We start from the raw sequence: 18526 nt of genomic DNA, 5'->3' as shown, positions 1-18526 counted from the left end.
GCAGAGATTGTAGTGATGCAGCTACAAGCCAAGGAATGCTGGCAGCTACCAGAAATTGGAAGAGGCAAGCATTAGATTCCCCCTTAGAGCCTCCAGAGAGAGTGCAGGCCTGCTGATACTTTGATTTTGGCCCAGTGAACCTGATTTTGGACTTTTGGCTTCCAGAAGTGTGAGAGAATAAATTTCTGTTGTTTTAAGCCACAAAGTTTGTTGTAATTTGTTACAGTAGCAAAAGGAAATGAATATAGATACATAGTAGAGTAACATCTTAGATATCAGAATTTAAGGCAAAAATCATATATAGATACGTTGACCTGAAAATCACTTAAGAATATACCACATTGGAGAACAATATAGCACGTTTTCCCCCAGGACTGGAACAAATATTGTTTCCTCAGTTGAGATGCCAAATGCAGTGGTTGGCTTGGTTTAGAGGCTTGTCGCAGAAAAAAATATTTATCTTTAAACATTAGACTCCTCACAAAAATACCTGGGAACCAAGTTCCCCTGAGGAAACTGCAGATCCTCATCTCCCATCTTACTCTCAATCAAGGCATATGCTCTCTGAAAGGAATAATGGGCAGAATTGCTCATGTGATTCAAATTGTCCTTTCTCTCCCAAGGTTGAATTTGCATACGATAAATAATAATAGCTAACTGGTATATAGACTCACTATTTGCCAGATGCTTTCCTAATTGCTTATATTAACTTATTTAAGGCCGTAAGCTGGAGTGTAGAGAGGTCAGTAGCCTAATATGCATTTTTCTATTGTCTACACATATATATTTAAAAAGTTAAACCATCTTCCAGTACAAAATTAAAGACATTTGAAAATCCCAACTTCTTTTCCTATAAGGCTTCCTTGGGGAAGCTGCCTAATAAAGATGTGTGCTCCAATTTGAGAATCTGTGGTCTCTAAAAATATGCTATCCCGAAAGAAAACTCCCTTATTTATTTATTTTTGGCTGCGTTGGGTCTTCATTGCTGCACACGGGTCTTTCTCTAGTTGCAGAGAGCAGGGGCTACTTATCGTTGCGGTGCGTGTGCGCGGGCTTCTCATTGCGGTAGCTTCTCTTGTTGTGGGGCATGGGTTCTAGGTGCGTGTGCTTCAGTAGTTGTGGCATGCGGGCTCAGTAGCTGTGGCTTCAGGGCTGTAGAGCACAGGCTCATGCAGTTGTGGCACATGGGCTTAGTTGCTCCATGGCATGTGGAATCTTCCCGGACCAGGGCTCGAACCCATGTCCCCTGCATTGGCAGGCGGATTCTTAACCACTGCACCATCAGGGAAGTCTCTCCCCTTTTGTTTCATGTGGACTTTTCTATTACCCATTCAGCTTGAAATGAAAAGAAGTTCTTAGAAAACCCTTTCTCTTCTTTGCTATTAACTTGAAAATATTCTATTTCTAAACTTCTATTTTCATAATTCAGTCTGATGCTGTTAGATTAATACATACTTTATTCCCAGGTTCTGTTTCTAGCAACCTCTGTGGATATCAGAGCTAATCCTGTCCGCACTCCCTTTTACTTATTTTTAGCCCATTTCTTTCAATTACCCATTTTCATTTGTCTTTCATATAATGCATTTGAAATAATTTATTTTCCCTTTCTAAACACAGAACATTTTCTTGGGTTCAGTAAGATTGCTGCAATTTTATACAATCTTCGATAACACTCTTACTAGAAAAGCCTCATAGTTAAGCTTCGGCCACAGCTTAAAGCTGCCATAAAGCTTTGTCTCTAACAGTTATATATCCAGACTGTAGCACACTTGATGGGATTCTTCAGGTCCCCTGAATGACTGAGAAGTGTTGCTGTGTAGTTGATGGCCACCCAATGATTCACGGAGATTGAAAAAAGGAGTGAATTGGCGGTGGCTGCCAATTCGATCACAAAGCATGCAGGGGAGATCCAAGAATAATTCTGTAGTGTTAAAATCACCTGCTTCATTACTGTACACCCCACTTGTCTCACTGATCATTTAAAAAATACAGACTTCTTTTTCTGGCTTTTTATCCAGGCAACTTGGCGGTCTACCGTGGTATCGTTCCTCTTTCTACAGCCTCGAGGTTTCCCTCCTTCTTTGCCACAGCAAAAACTTGGCTCTCTCTTAAGGACACTGATGCCTCTGCAGCCCTTTCGGGTTTATTTTCCCACTCCCAACATATCTCAGGTTTGTGAAGAAGGATGGTGCAGTTACCACACAGTTGCTGCCCTGCCCAGATTCCCCTTCCCCTCTGGGCAGCCGTCCTGTAGCCCTGGCTGCTCTAAGTGGTGGTTGCCGACAGCACCCAGCTGCTCCCTTCTGCGAATTGCCCTACATCAGTGTTTCTCAGAGTGCGGTCCCTGGACCAGCAGCATCAGCATCACCTGGGAATTGGTTTAAAATGCAAATGTTCAGGCCCATCCCAACCTACTAAGTCAGAAACTTGGGCTGGGTTCAGCTCTCTGTGTTTCTGGGGCACAATAAAGTTTGACAACTACTGTCTTAGAGTGAATGGAAACCCAACTTGGAAATGTTCACGATGATACATCTTCCCTTCAGGGATGTTTGTAGCCAGTGGCCGACTGAGTCACGGAGAACAGAAGGCTGCTAGCTCCTTAACCTTGACAGGGGGCAACACTGTGATACCATTCAGGCTCCAGAACTCCCCACGGGATTAGACTGAGGCTGGAATTGAACCGAACCTATATCTTGGCCAAACTTCTTCCCTGCCCTTTTCTGCACCCTCATTCTTAAAGAGGTGTTATGAGTTGAATTACGTTTTCCCAGAAAAGAGATGTTGAAGTCCTAACCCCCACTAGCTCAGGATGTGACCTCATTTGGAAAGGCTTGTTGCAGACATAATTAGCTAAGACGAGGTCATACTGGAGTAGGGTGAATCCTTAATCCAATATGAGTGGTGTCCTTATAAGGTGAAGACACAGGGAGAGTGCCATATGAAGATGGATGCAGAGATTGAAGTGATGCACCTATTAACTAAGGAATGCCAAGGATTGCTGGTCACCACCAGAAGCTAGGAAAGATTCTCCCTCTGAACCCTCAGAAGGAACCAACCTGGCCAACATCTTGAGTTCGGATTCTAGCCTCCAGAACTATGAGAGAATAAAAACCCCTTGTTTGTAGTACTGTGTTATGGCAGCTCTGGGAACAAATAGAAGGGGTTTCATCTTAGCACAGTACCTTACTGATCCTCTTGCACAAGAATCCCTGCCTCAGGCTCTGCTTCTAGGGAAGCTGACCTAAGGCACTGGGAATTTTCCTTATTCTTCACTAAGACTTCCACCTTCTTGCAAAACACTCTGCTCCTTTGAGGTTCATGTCATGCAGCTACACCATCTTCTCTCTGAACCTGTTACTATTGTAACAGCTTTATTAAACTAGTTGAACCAGCCAGGTGCACTTGGGAAATCCCTTAATGGTTTCTCTACTAAACTGCCTTTAAACACACTCAGTTGTATTTCCCTGACCTTCCCCTGATGGCATCTCAGACTCTCATAGCTTTTCTGGTCACATGTTGTTAACAAAACAGTCTCATTTTAGTGTATTAAAAAGTCCCATCAATATGTACACCTCTCATTTAGTTCAAAGCTGCCCACCTCTCTCATCGTAGGACTGCTCTGAGATTCTGCAGGAGGGCATCACAGAAAGGGTGAAAGGTCTTGTCCTCTACCTTTTCCTGTACTCTCTTCACTGTCTCTGGCTCCCTCAAGGCAGGGAGAGGAAGGATTAGAGAAAATTTCTCAACCTCAGAACTACTGACATTTTGAGCTGCGTAATTCTTTGTTGTGAGGGTTGTTTTGTGTATTATAGGACATTTAGCAATGTCCCTGGGGATGGGAGGCAGATTGCCCTTCGTTGAGAACCACTGGATTAGAGGGAAAGAGCACTTTCTTACTTGACCATTGCAGGTATTATCTGGCCATTGGTGTCCTCTGTCATGATCTATAATTTATTGCTGGTTGCTTCTCTTGTGGAGTGCTTTTGTGTGCTCCTCCCAGACACCCACCACTGCCACTCAGCAGACCTCCTACTGCACATTCCTTGCCAGGGAATCCCCTCTCTGGCTGACATCCTTACCCCTTCCTCTGATGGACATCTTCAAGCCTGTTCTGCTGGAGTTGCCTTCCCCCGGCAGGCAGCTCTCTTGGGTGGAGTCCTTTTGAGAAGTCTCATTCCCAGATGCTTCTGCAGGGACATCTTGGCTCAGAATCAACCTGCACCCCATTTGCTTCTCCTCACCATGTCATTGCAGACAGCTGTTTCAGACAACCATTTACTCTCAGACTTCTCCAGGTAAGAATCAGGCCTTTGTCATTCTCCAACTCTAGGGACAGACATGAATATGTCCCAAGACTTCTCACCACTTTGCTGAGGTTCTGTATTCATTTCCTATGGCTGTGTAACCACAAGCTCAGCAACACAAATTTATTATCTCACAGTTTTCATGAGTCAAAAGTCTAGGTAGGAGTTAGCAGAGACCTCTGCTCAGGGCCTCACCAGGTTGAAATCAAGGTGTTAGCTAGGGCTGTAATTCTCATGGGAGATTCAGGATCCTCTTGCAAGCTCACTGCTTGTGGGCAGAATTCATTTCCTTGCAGCTGTATCACTGAGGTCCCCATTCTCTTGCCAGCTCTTAACTGGGACCACTCTCAGCTTCTAGAGGCCACACAGTGTTCCTTACCATTTGGCTCCACAGACAGGTCACAACATGGCTATTTGCTTTCTTCCAGAGCAGCAGAGCACATCTCAGACCATTAGCCCTCCTCCCCGCTTTTAAGAGTTTACCTGCTTAGGACAGGCCCACCCAGGATAATCTTCCCTTTGATGAACTCACCTGACCCTAGGGGACTTTAATTACATCTGCAAAAATCCCTTTTGTCATCTAATCTAATCTAATCTAATCATGGGAGTGATATCCCATCATATCTACATGTATCAGTCACACTCAAGGGGAGGTCATATGAGTATGGGTCATTGGGGGAGGTCCTCTGAGAATTTTGATAATCGTAAGCCTCATGAGGCTACTGGGCCAAGAGAGACCCCTCATCTGGCTTGAGGGTAGTGACCATCAAACTCTTCTTCCCTGGAAAGGAGAGGGGAAATGATGCTTTTCCCCAGGACAAATGTTTTGTTTTTTCTTTTATAGCCTAGAGATGGGTAATAGATTAAGAAGTGGTTTTTGCCTGCCTCTTTGCAAGTCCTGGACATAGGCATCTGATACCACTTCTCTTTTGAATCTGTAAACAGTTATAACCAGTTATCCTTAGACTGGAGTCTCAGCCGAAACTCTGAGATAACAGGAAATACCATCAAACATCCTGTTAAATTATTATTTTCTGACTTCCTGGTTGTGGCACTCATCAAAATCTATGACACCTGACTCGCAGTCTCCCTCTCCTGTCCAGATAGGTGCTAGTGGAGAAAGTCACACAGGTGGCTAGGTAGCTGTCACCACAACTTCACAAGCTCAGGTGGGCCCTCGGCACTGCCTGGACTCTCCTCTCCCTTCTCCAGGCTGCACACATCCCCACTCCCCATGGGGGCTGTTTCAGGCCTTCACTGTCCTTGCACCCCAGCTTCCCCTTCTTTACACAGTATTCCTTGTGCATATAATTAATCCTAGGGTACAATGCAGTGCTGGGGATTCAAAGATCTCCAAGACCAGTCCCTTCCCTTAAGGATCTCACAGTCTACTGGGGAAGACTAGATAAACAGATAATTATAATACAAGATGAAAAGGACAATGGCAGAGCTCTTTGCAGAGGACACGATCAGAACTTAGACAACCTTTGTAAATAGGTTTAAGTTGATTCTAGTTTGGTCAAAACTATTTTCTTAAATCTGATTGCCCACTTTTGACTTACTCTTCTAAAAGATCAGTTGGTTCATATTATTAGCCAGACTGGTTTTCCTAAAGCCATCAGGGAACCTGATAGTTTTGGGTTTGTTTTTATTGGCGTACAGTTGTTATTACATTATTGTGTTAGTTTCTACTGTACAGCAAAGTGGAGTTCCCTGTGCTATACAGCAGGTTCTCATAAGTTATCTATTTTATACCTATTAGTGTACATATGTTAATCCCGATCTCCCAATTCATTCCACCCCCACCTCTCCCCCCTTGGTGTCCATATGTTTGTTCTCTACATCTGTATCTCTATTTTTGCCCTGCAAACAGGTATCTGTACCATTTTTCTAGATTCCACAAATATGCGTTGATATACGATATTTGTTTTTCTCTTTCTGACTTACTTCACTCTGTATGACAGTCTCTAGGTCCATCCACATCTCTACAAATGACCCAGTTTCATTCCTTTTTATGGCTGAGTAATATTCCATTGTATATATGTACCACATCCTTATCCGTTCATCTGTCATTGTTTGTTTTCATACGTAATAAGTGGGGAATTAGGGAAGACGTTGGTGATTTCTGAGCTGTTTTCATAGTTGAATAGTATATGGTAAAATTATATATTTTATCACTATATGAGATGTGTGAGTATACACAGCTCTGGACCACTCTAAATCTGGTGCTAGAGTTGAGATGTTTCTTCCAGAAGCAGTGAATGATTTCTGAGTTGTAAATGGCTTGATGGCTTTCATGTGAGGGATTTCTGACTTTTGCTCCATTTTGGGAATCCACTCTCGTGATAGAATATATGTGTATGAGGCCCCTCTCACAGACCACTTCAGATCCTCTCTCTCTGCACAGAGCCCGATTCAGGTTCAAGCTCACAGCACCTCACCTTCTGCTCATGCACATACCTCTCACCTCCAACTCTGGGATCCCTTATTGATTCCACCAAGGGACCCAGCTCAGGGTTCATACCCACCTAAGAACAACCTAGAGGTGTAGGGGTGTTAATGCCCCAGGTGGTGAACTTTTGACCAACACAAGGTAGGAGCCAATGGATACATTCTTCCCTTTTTCTCCCCATAATAAGATGCAGTTAATATGACTTCTGGGAGGCAAAGTCCTGTAGTCTGAGCAATCAACAGCAGTTAGCAGTGACCAGTTCCATAATGCAGCCTTGTATCGACTCCCCTTACTGCCCATCCCTCCTGTCCTTCCCCCCCACTCCTCCCACCCTGTGGGACTGTGGCTCCTAATAAAATAGCATCACACAATCCTCTGCCCTAGCCTCTGCTTTCTGAGGAACTCAGACGAAGACAATATGCATATTTAATTAATTAAGGTCAAGTGAGCGGGCTCTGAGGTCGGAGAAGTGAGGCTTCAATCCTAGCAAGGTAGTTAACCTCTTCATGCCTCAGTTTTATGGTCTGTGAAAAATAATGCCTACTTCAGGTCGGTGTTAAAAATATTCAAAGAGACTGATGTAGCACTAGACACATTGCGCACTCAGCTGTTAGCTATTCGTAATTTTGTACTCAGGCCAAGCTGGAGTGGAGTAAGTGACCCTGAGTGTTAAGATAGTGATGGTGGTGCCTTAGCTTAAGCAACACCTTATCCTTTTCTGAGGGCCTCATGCTATCGCATTCAGTCTTTCCCAGTCCTGTGAGTTAGATGGACCTTGAACCTTGACCTAGCACCTGTTTCTAGAGATCTTGGTCTGCAGAGTGTAGACAGTTTAACGAGAAGAAAGGCAAGGTTAAGGGTACGCGTAACTAGGTGCACATCACCCCTGGGTGATGCAGTAGAAAGGGGACAGATCCAGCTACCGTTGGCTTGGTCATGGGCCCTCACTCTTGTTGATTTTGGCTGCTCAGCATTCCTGGTGTTTGAGCCCCTTCACAACCTCTTTCCTGGTGTCCTCAAATGGTGCCCAATACACTGTGCTGCCTGCAGCAGGTAATCTGATGAGAACAGGGTGGCATTGCCCTCAGAACCCCCTCAAGGGAGGATTTCTGGTCATACCTCTGCTCAAAGTTGGAGCACTTAAATTAGGAAGAAAAGTAATTTTAAAAGGGGATCACGGAAGGCCTTTGGCTTCAATTCTTAAGTGGAGCTAAATAACAAGGACTCCTGGAAGGTATTAAAGGGAAATTCCTGTTTGTTGACTTGTTGGGTTTTGGCATGTCCTTGTTTTTGGAATTTCCCCAATGTAAGCTTTTAAGTCATTTTCTATTTGCAGAATTCTTTCATAGCTCACGTTTGGCCTCTCCAACTGGTGCTTTCCTTAGATGAGGCTTCAGTAAGATGTAACTAAAGAAAATAAACATTTGGCCAGAATTACTATAATGTGCTTATAATGAAAGGACAGGTTTAAGAAATACTGTGTATTAAAACTTAAGTTTCTGAAAGCAGCTTTTCCAAGATAACAAAGCATCATTTGCAGAGTAGTGACTGAAGATGCACTGACTAGCTCTAGCTCATTTTTGGTTAATGCGGAGTAATTCTATATACTTCAAGGCCACATTTGCTTCACTTAAGCTTAATTGTCAGAAAATGGAAAATAGCATGTTACTAATTCCAATTTATTTTGCTTTGATATAGTCAAAATTCATGCAGTGGGGGGAAAAAAAGGAGGTCAGACCATGATCTAACAACTTATTCTTTTTTATTATTCACATTTTGCTGTAATTGCTAACATTTAGCATAGTCCAACTAAGTTAAAAACAAAATACACAGTTGACGTTTCTTCTCACAAAAGGAAAACGTGAAGTCCAGTATAATTACAGACAATAAAAAAAGATATACTTGTATGGTTGATTTTTGTGTTTTCTGTGAAGAAATACCATATATGATGAAAACCGTTGTAAATAGGTTTAAGTTGATTCTGTTTCGGTCAAATCTGTTTTCTTAAATCTGATTGCCCAGTTTTGAATTACTCTTCTCAAAGACCGATCAGCTCTTATTATTCTCAACAAGACTGCTTTTCCTAAAGCCATCAGGGAGTTTGGTAGTTTTATTTTCACATGTAACAAGTGCCATCTTTCTGTTCAAAATGGTCCTCATAGTTGTCTGAGGGGATTGGTGGTCCAGAGATCTGCTATTAATAAAACAAGCTCAAAATTGTTCATGGTAAGAACAGATCTTATAAAACCCATTACACTGTGGGGCACAGATGCTTGGGAATTTCTTTCCCTTTGAAAGGGAATTGTCTCAGGAGTTGGAGGTTGTCTGTCTGGGCAGCTCCAGTCCTCTTGGACTCTGGGACCATGGTTGAATTAGGACTTACAAGCAGACAAAATAGGCAACCACCTCTCTGATGTGAGGAGTATGTAGGTGTATGCGTGAACCTCAGTTTTTCATCTGCAAAATGGAGGCAATTCTGCCTACTTCATTGGGTTTTTGATGGGAGTTGAAATGAGGCAATTTTTAAAAGGTGTTTTTACATATTTTTAAGATGGGAGCGATAGAAAAATGGGAATTGATCCATGTGAGGGTTATGTTAGGGTCTCCATGCTCTGTACATATTTATTCAGTGCCTTGCTTGTCTTTAAAATGGGGATAATGTTATTGACTTACTTTAAAAGTTTGATGAGGGGCTTCCCTGGTGGCGCAGTGGTTGGGAATCTGCCTGCCAATGCAGGGGACACGGGTTTGTGCCCCGGTCCGGGAAGATCCTACATGCTGCGGAACAGCTGGGCCCGTGAGCCATGGCCGCTGGGCCTGCGCATCCGGAGCCTGTGCTCCGCAACGGGAGAGGCCACAACAGTGAGAGGCCTGCGTACCGCAAAAAAAAAAAAAAAAAGTTTGATGAGAACAACTAATTACTGTTGGTAAGACACTCTGAAAACATTAAATGCTATCTATGAAAATGCTAAATAATAACTTCCTGATGCTGTTGAAATTAGGGAAAGTTTGTTTGAACCTTGATCCTCTAATCAAAGCTGTTTCTCCTATTGCTATTCTTGTGTTAACTATTATTTTGTGCTATAATTTATTGGATAGTAAGTGTCACGTTTGGCTGGTTTATAACTGTTTCCAGGCACAGTTTTGATCATTTTTCTTTGAGAGATCACATGGGTTTCATGTTGGAAAGCATCTTGTCCAATGTCATCCAACTAAGCTGACCTCCGCTTGTTCCATGCTCTCAATTCACAGCTTCCTAGAGGTTCCCACTCAAGCCTTTCACGGTCTGCTTGAAATGTTGTTCTCTGGCTCCTCCTCTATTTCTCCGACTATTTTTTTTCACCAGTTACGAAACATCTCAAGAGAATTTTGAAAAATAGTTTAATCATCACTTTAAAAGCTTATTGAGGATTAGCACTTGCTTAAAAATAAAAGTTGTCACTTCTGTTTTCCAGACTTAAATTCGTAGATATACAGGCTTACTCTCCTGGCTTATTCTCTTACTTTTCTTGGTGGCAAAAGGGACTGCCTTCAGAATAGCCTTATCCCAAAGGAGATTTGATGAAAGTCCATTTTCACTTCTTTCTAAGGGATATAATTGCTCCAAATCATTTTGCAGTTTTCCAATATATTGTGAGTGGTAATTGGGTCAAAGAAACCTAGGTGATTTCAAAAGCTGAAGAATTCATTTAAAAAATATTGGGCAGCTCACAGAATCTGTGAGGAAGCCCAGGCCAAGAACAATGTCCAAATATGTTGCAGACGTGCCTTCTCTGGATACCAGATCCTACAGCTTGTGCTGCCCATATCCCTTACATTGGTGTCACCAGCTGCTGCCACCATAACTGTTGTCATTTGTGCCTCTGAAAATTAGAAGTTGATGCTGCTGCCACCAACACCCATCCCCACAATAAATTTGGACAGTCCTTCTCCTTTTAATTAGAGACTGAGGGGGACACATCTAATAAATGGAGCCACAGGAAGGCTGAGAAGTCCAGAGCCTGGCATTGTCAACTTTTATAGTGAGAAATGGGCTCTTCCTCAGGAGTGGAGATGGGACTGGGGAGGGGCGTTCTTCAAACATTGGAAAGAGGCTCAGATGGCGGGTGGCCAGAAAGGATGACAAATGTCCATCCACAGCAATATCAAAACCACAGTCTATGAGTATGTTCACCTGACTCCTTATTCTTCCTCCTGGAATAAATATTTAGATGTTTTAAATTAAATTAAAACAATTTTTTTTAAGATTTAAAATTTTTATTTATTTTTTTGGCTGCGTTGGGTCTTCATTGCTGCTCACGGGCTTCCTCTAGTTGTGGCGAGTGGGGGCTACTCTTGGTTGCGGTGCGCGGGCTTCTCCTTGCAGTGGCTTCTCTTGTTGCGGAGCACAGGCTCTAGGTGCCTGGTCTTCAGAAGTTGTGGCACACGGGCCCAGTCGCCCCATGGCATGTGGGATCTCCCCAGACAGGGCTCGAACCCGTGTCCCCTGCAGTGGCAAGCAGATTTTTATCCACTGCGCCATCAGGGGAGTCCTTAGATGTTTTTAATTTAAAAGATGTATCTTCGTTGCTTTTTCTGATTACAAAATCAAATTCTGCTTGGGATAAAAAAAATTCCATTATTAATCTCAAATTTCTTTAATGAATGTCCTCCTAGATGTTTTTCGTACACATTTTCTATCAAATATTTTCTTTTACGAGAGCAATAAAAGTCCTCTTCGTGGCATATTTGGAAAACAATGACCAGAAAAGCCACTAGGAAAGAACAATGAACATCTTTATTATTACCTATTGTCATTTGCGTTTGTTTTTTTATTCCTTCGGTTTTCTATCAGCAAAAGATAGTAACTGGAGCCCATGCTATGCCAGATTTTTAACCAGCTCCAGATCAGCTGATGGCATCACTGTGGTTTTCAACTCCCACTGTTTTTTTTTTCCTCTAAATCTAATTACTGATTTTATGGTTCTCAACATTGCTGATGATGAAAGCTTTTTTTTCTCGGATACCATGCCGGGCTCTACCAAAATCATGACAATATGTTGGTGACTTTTACAAACCAATAATGCCGTTTGTAAAGTTTACCAACAACATTCCCTGTGGCAATTTCTTCAAATCTGTTTCCAGAGTTCTCATTTGAAACAGATTTTGAATTCTTTCAATGTCAAGATTCCCAATATTTTAAAATAAATGGTACAAGAGAAAGTAGCTGTGTGGACTGCCCACCAAAAATGGATTACTCTCTTCCAGTTTGGATATTTGTTGCTCAGCTCTCCTGAAAGTTTTGGGAAGAACTTTTGGTTTTGTTTTAATGTAATGGGGGAGGCAAAGAAAACTTTCAGGATGTAGGCACTTTGATTTTTCATTATTCAGTAGCACTTGGCAATTCATTTTTACCCAACAGAATTTGTTAGATAATGGATCCGGATAAGCTCTGCTGATGAAACAAGTGTAACTTTTGTAAAACTGAAAAGCCTAATTTGGTTGGGGTGCAAACATTAAAGATTGTTTTTTTCCAATGGCTGCCCTGACTGTGCTAGGTAGAATCATCTTTTCTTTGCCTATATCTCAAGGAGATCCCACTGAATGGCCTGTAATAGCTCCAATTTATTCTGTCAAGTACTTGGTTCCCTAACTAGGCACGTCATCATGTGAGTTGTGCATAGTGCGTAGTGGAAAGCAAGAGTGTGGCATCCCTCATCTCTTGGTGGGTTAATGCCAACGAAACACTGCCGAGAAAAAAAAAAAAAGAACTTTAAAAATTATAAAGACCCTTCTAACCACCAACAGTTGAGGGATGTTCTACCCCTGCTTCTCTCTGGTACTCACGATGCACAGCTAAGTGCCCCATAAGGGAACTCTGAGTACTTGACAGAATAAGTTGAAGCTATTATTGGAGGTCATTCAGTGAAGCCTCAGTTTGAAAATGTTTGGCTTGCAGATCAATAGCTCATAAGACTGAAGCAACTCTGAAAAAAGTTACAGTCCATGATCTATGAGGGTACTGTGGCCTGGGAGGCCTTCATGGACATGTAGAAAGCACGTTGGGTTATTCTGACTGGGACGACTTTGCAGGATTCTTGAAGAAGCACTCTGGGCTCCTACAATCCATCCTGTTCCAATGGGGGCCATGTATCTATCTATGGTGGATATGTGTATAAGTAATATTTAAGGCCATATTAAAGGCACTGTTGGTTATCGGTAATACATTTGATTTTAAAACAGATCCATGCTGGTTTGGTTTAAAACACAGAATTCTTCTCTTTCCAGTAGAATATGTTGTAACAGGATCCAGCTATTGATTCAATAAACATTGATCACCTACTATGTATGAAGCACTATGTTAGAATATATACTCTGTCTCCGTGTCCCCCCTTCTCTCTCCCTATGTAAACGATACACACATATGCGTACGTACATTTATATATATGAATCTGTATATACAGAGAACACACACATACAAAATTGGTGGTACAGTGAATTTAGTAGAGTTTACTAAATATGTAGCACTACTGTTTAAGCTGCTTATATGAGTTATCCTCCCTTGTGTAACCTCTTGAATTATTATCTCACATAGTTATTTGGGTTTTGTTATCTCATATAGTTATTTGGGTTGCTTGGGTTTTGGCTCCCCATCTAGTCTCTGAGTTTTTCCAGGTTGAACTGTAGAGCAGGCTCTGCCTTCCATCCACTTATTACCCATTAGCAGTAATTAGCAGAGAGCTGTTGCTAAACATCACACTGGTGCAGACCTCTAGCTGAGAGCCGGGTTACGTTTTCCCAAAAGCCATGTCTTGGCCACAGATTTTGAAGGTAATATATTGACACTACAGGATGGAAAGGCGGCGTTAGAGAAAGGTATATACATTACACAAACTTCCGTGTGTCTAGAAATCACGTACGAATTTGTTAAAGAGTACATTGTGAATCTACAGGCCTGGGGAAGGGCCTGAGATTCTGCATGTAATAAGCTCCCACGCGATGCCAGGGCTCCTTGTCGTTGGTGGACCACGCTTGGCCGGGTGAAGGTTATTTGGAATGGGTGCATCAGAGATCAGACCATGATAACAGTAGATGAAGGAGTCAGGCACTCCCCGCAGCCTTGGCCGCCCCCAACTCCCCCCATCCGCATAAGCCCGCACGTGGTCGCGCGGGGCTGGCCTCTGAGCGCTGTTTCCAGGACCCGCGAGGGCCCACCCCTCTCCCTTCTCTCGCTGCCTCAGCCCCCGGGCTTTCGAGCCGGGGTCGGAGCGCAGCCGCCAGGTGAGCGCAGTCCCCACGAGACGACGACGCGACTCACTTGGACCTTCTCCCACCGCTCCCCCTGGAGACCCGGCAGACCGGTTTTACCTGTCCTTGTCCGGGGGAGGCTACCGACCCAACTCCAGACCACCGGAGGAGGCAGGCGTCCTTCCTCATCCTCCCTCCCACCCTTCCAGTCGCTTCTTCATTTTTCTACCTGACACTCCTGAAGCCGCCGAAAGCAAGGACCCAGCACAGCAGCTGGTGGAGCACCGTCTCCAGCGACGTGTGTGAAACTGTTCCACCCAAAACACAAACACCAGCCACTGACATGTTTTAAGAAACGCCACAGTTGGATGACTGCGGAACCAAAACAGACCAAATGGGGAGGCAAGAAGGGAAAGCAATTGGCCCAGTTCGGTTGGAGAAGCCGCTCGTGTTACACTCGCTTTGCCAGTTAGCATCGTGGGCGTTTGTTGCTGTGTTAATTACAGTTCTTCCCGGAGTCGGAGGCGAGAACAGCCCTTGTGGAAAGATTTCAAGCGGAACGTTCCACTAGGAGGAAAACAACTGCCTTCCTCCCCAGCTGGGGAGGGATTCCCACCAGGCAGCCCTTGGGCAGCAGTCGCGGCGAGGCTGCCCGCACGGTGCGCGCCACCCGCGAGCCTCTCACCCTCCGGCTTCTGCGTGCAGCTCCGAAACCGGGACCCGCTGCGCCCAGGGCCCGCGCGCCCCCGTGCCAGGGCCGGCAGAGGCGGACCAAGCCCGCGCGCCCCCGTGCCAGGGCCGGCAGAGGCGGACCAAGCCCGTGCGCCCCCGTGCCAGGGCCGGCAGAGGCGGACCAAGCCCGCGCGCCCCCGTGCCAGGGCCGGCAGAGGCGGACCAAGCCCGTGCGCCCCCGTGCCAGGGCCGGCAGAGGCGGACCAAGAGCAGATTGGTTGGCTTTTCCTGGGGCGCACTTTTCAGTGTTTCTGGTTTTCTCAAGCTTTCCAGGGAGCTCCCGGGGTGGAAGTGGGGCACGGGGGGCCACCTGTTTCATCTTTGGATGGGCAGGACGAAGGTGGTTCAGAAGGAATCAGGGACAAAAGTGACATAGTGAGGCAGGGTGGAAAGTACACGGCCTTACAGACAAAATGACCTCGCTCCAAACCCTGTCTCTGCCTCTCAAAAAACTACGTGACCATGGGCAGGTTGATACTTCTCAGAGTTGCGGTGTTATACTTACCTCACAAGGTCGAGAAGCGCTGACACGCTTAAGTGGTATTGACTGTGTAATGGGATTCTAAACACTCTGCCCTCACAACGACCTTATAAAAAAAAAGTGCTTTTAAAATTGCCATTTCACAGATGGGAAAACTGAGTCCTAGAGATGTTAATGAATGTGCCAAGCTTACACAGCTGATGAGTGGTGGGACTAGGACTGGAAACAAGGTGGTCTAGCTCGAAAGTTTATGTTTTAATTGCACTGCTAAACTGCATGTTAAACGATAATGTGTCTGTAATGTACCTGGAACAGAGCAGGGTGGAAGCTCTTATTGTTTCCATTACTGTAGACACATAAACAGAATGATCCTAGCTAAGATGTAATGGATTCATTATTGATTTACAGGGGAAGGGGCAGAGGGGGTGATGGTCCAGGTGGTTATGGGAAATCCATCAGAGGCAGCTGGACAGGGAATGGAGCATTAGAAATGTGGATCCCAGCTCTCATCCCATCCATGTGTCCACACCACCACCCTACCAGGTGTGTCCACAGCCTAGACATGACTAGAGACCCTAGAAAACCAATTAGGTAAAGCCCCAGTGTCAGGGTGGCTCAACGAAAAGGGACTTAGGTCTATGAGTCTGTACTAAAGTCTTCTGTCACCTACTGGCTGCACATCACTTACTTAAGATAGTACGAAAAAATTCACAACTGTTGGTTTTCCTGCCAGTTTGAAAAATACAGTTTTCTGCAGTGCTATTTGGGCTTCCTAAGAGTAAAATTCTTGGAATTGACTCAACAACTGCAGTCCAAAAACCACGGTGTGCACTTGAAACTGCCATTTACACACACGTAAGGGCTGGCACAGACACCTGGGATAATATATGGGAAGTGCTTCGGAATAAAAGCTCTAGGTAATGATATTTTAAAAGGATACCATAGGGCTTCCCTGGTGGCGCGGTGGTTGGGAGTCTGCCTGCCGATGCAGGGGACACGGGTTCGTGCCCCAGTCCGGGAAGATCCCACGTGCCACGGAGCGGCTGGGCCCGTGAGCCATGGCCGCTGGGCCTGTGCGTCCGGAGCCTGTGCTCCGCAGCGGGAGAGGCCGCAACAGTGAGAGGCCCGTGTACTGCAGAAAAATAAAAATAAAAATAAAAAATTAAAAGGATACCATACATGTTTTGATTGCAATAATAATCTTCGTGAGAGAATTTTGTCAGGAACATGTGTGTCCTTCTTGGTAAGGCCATTTTCAGAATAGTGCAGGAACAGGATGGGAAAGGGTCAAGTCAGGAAACAGGTGATCCTGGGAATGGTACAGTGTCTGTCTATGAAGGATTTTCATGGATGTGGAAGACAGATATTTGGGTTCTATGGAAAGCAGTCTATTTACCTTTCACCAGGGAGTTGCCCATTCATCAGACAGTTTAGGGCTAGCTGGGACTCTATAGCTCTGAATTAGTTTCTTATTGCTGCTCTAACAAATTACCACAAGTTTGGTGGCTTAAAACAACCAAATTCATTATCTAACAGTTCTGTAGGTTAAAAATCTGACACAAGCCCCTTTGGCATGTAATAGAGCATTCACAGGCTCTGAAGAGCAGGATATGGATACCTTTAGGGGCCATTATTCTGCCTGCCACACACCCCAATTGCTTTGGTAGCAGGGATAGCCTTAATTGATTCATAAATATGTGCTCATCACTTACTCTGTGAAAGGTACCATTAGCAGGGACCTTGGAGTCACACAGCCCTGTGTTTGAGTCCTAGCTTGACCACTTACTAGTTATGTTATTTGGGGGCAGTTAAGCTTTCTAAACTCAATCTTTTCATCTATAAAATGGGGAGAGTAATAGTACCTACCTTGTTGGATTGTTGTTTGAATTAAATGAGATAATGCTAGAAACAGCACAGTGCCTGGCACGTGGTAAACACTCAGTGAATGTTTTTGGCTATTGTTCTTATTGTGTGTCCTGGGGATTGCAAAGAAGTAAAATGCATGATATCTGTCCTCGTGGAGTTTAGGGAGTAAAGCACACTCGCACATGTAGTTATGCAGTAAGCTACACAGGAACAGATAGTGGAACATATAAAACAGTATCATGCTTAAGGGCTACATGGGGTACTAGAGACAGTAATTGCTGTTGAGGGAAATAGAAGAGTTTTTCAGTAATCAGGAAGGGTAGGAATGGAGGAAGTAGGATGGATGCTGGAACTAGAAGAAAGGTTGGCTGTGGACAGGTAGAGGAGGAAATGCTGGGCACGGGAGCGTATACATGGCATGTTACAAGATGGCAGTAAGAGGCTCACCTTATGGAAGGGAGGGTTGGGGAGGAGTGTTCATTCATTCATTCATTTTCAATGTTTTTCATAATGTTTAGGGCAGGAGTGGACTATCAGACAGGAAGGGAAGGCCTCAAATGCTAAGTTATATAGTTAAGATCTTTCCTGGTGATAGCAGGGAGCCATAGAATGTTTCAGAGTACAGGTACGTTCATGCTGAAAGCAGTGCTTAGACAGGTTAACCTGAGAGTAGTATGTGTAGGTGAGTTGATAGCAGAGCCTGGAGGTACGGTGACCTGTTGGGAGCTGTTTTCAATGGTCCAGATAATAATGGCCGGAGGAGATGTGATAGCAATCACAGCCTCAGAAAAGGAAATGGATGCAAGGAGATACAATAAAGCAAGGGCAAAGGGCCTTGGTGATCAAGAGGGGAAGGATCAAAAATCCCTGGAAGTTTGATGATAGCAATCATAGAAATCAGAAACGAGTTCAATTTGAGTTTTCCTGTGTTTGTTAACGATGTTGGCAGGTCATGCAGGTGGCACATATCCAGTAGGCATTGGAAATGTGGTACTCTCTGAGAGAGAGGTCAGAGCTAGATAATTTGGCTTGGAAGGCTTCGGCAGAGAGGTGGTGGCTGAAATCCTCCACTCCCGCCCCCCAGCCTTTCATGATCAAAACCATTTTAGTGCCACCCTGGTGGGTTCCTAGCCTCATCCCTTTTTTCCTCATTCCATATTTCCCTTTTCACTCCTTGTTATGAGCTGAATTATGTCTCCCTAAAACCCAAAAGTTGGAGTCCTATCCCCCAGCACCTCAGCTTGTGACTATATTTGGAGACAGTCTTTAAAGAAGTGGTTAAAGTTCAGTGAGGTCATTGGGGTGAGCCCTACTCCAATATGACTGGCGTCCTTATAAGAAGAGGAGATTTCGACAAAGACACATACAGAGGTAAGACCATGTGAAGACACAGGGAGAAGACAGCCATCTATAAGCCAAGGAAAGAGGACTTAGAGAAAAACAACCCTGCAGACATCTTCGTCT

The sequence above is a fragment of the Phocoena phocoena genome, chromosome 3 (genome assembly GCF_963924675.1).
Source record: "Phocoena phocoena chromosome 3, mPhoPho1.1, whole genome shotgun sequence".
Classification (NCBI taxonomy): Eukaryota; Metazoa; Chordata; class Mammalia; order Artiodactyla; family Phocoenidae; genus Phocoena; species Phocoena phocoena.
Note: the sequence above shows the minus strand (reverse complement) of the source record.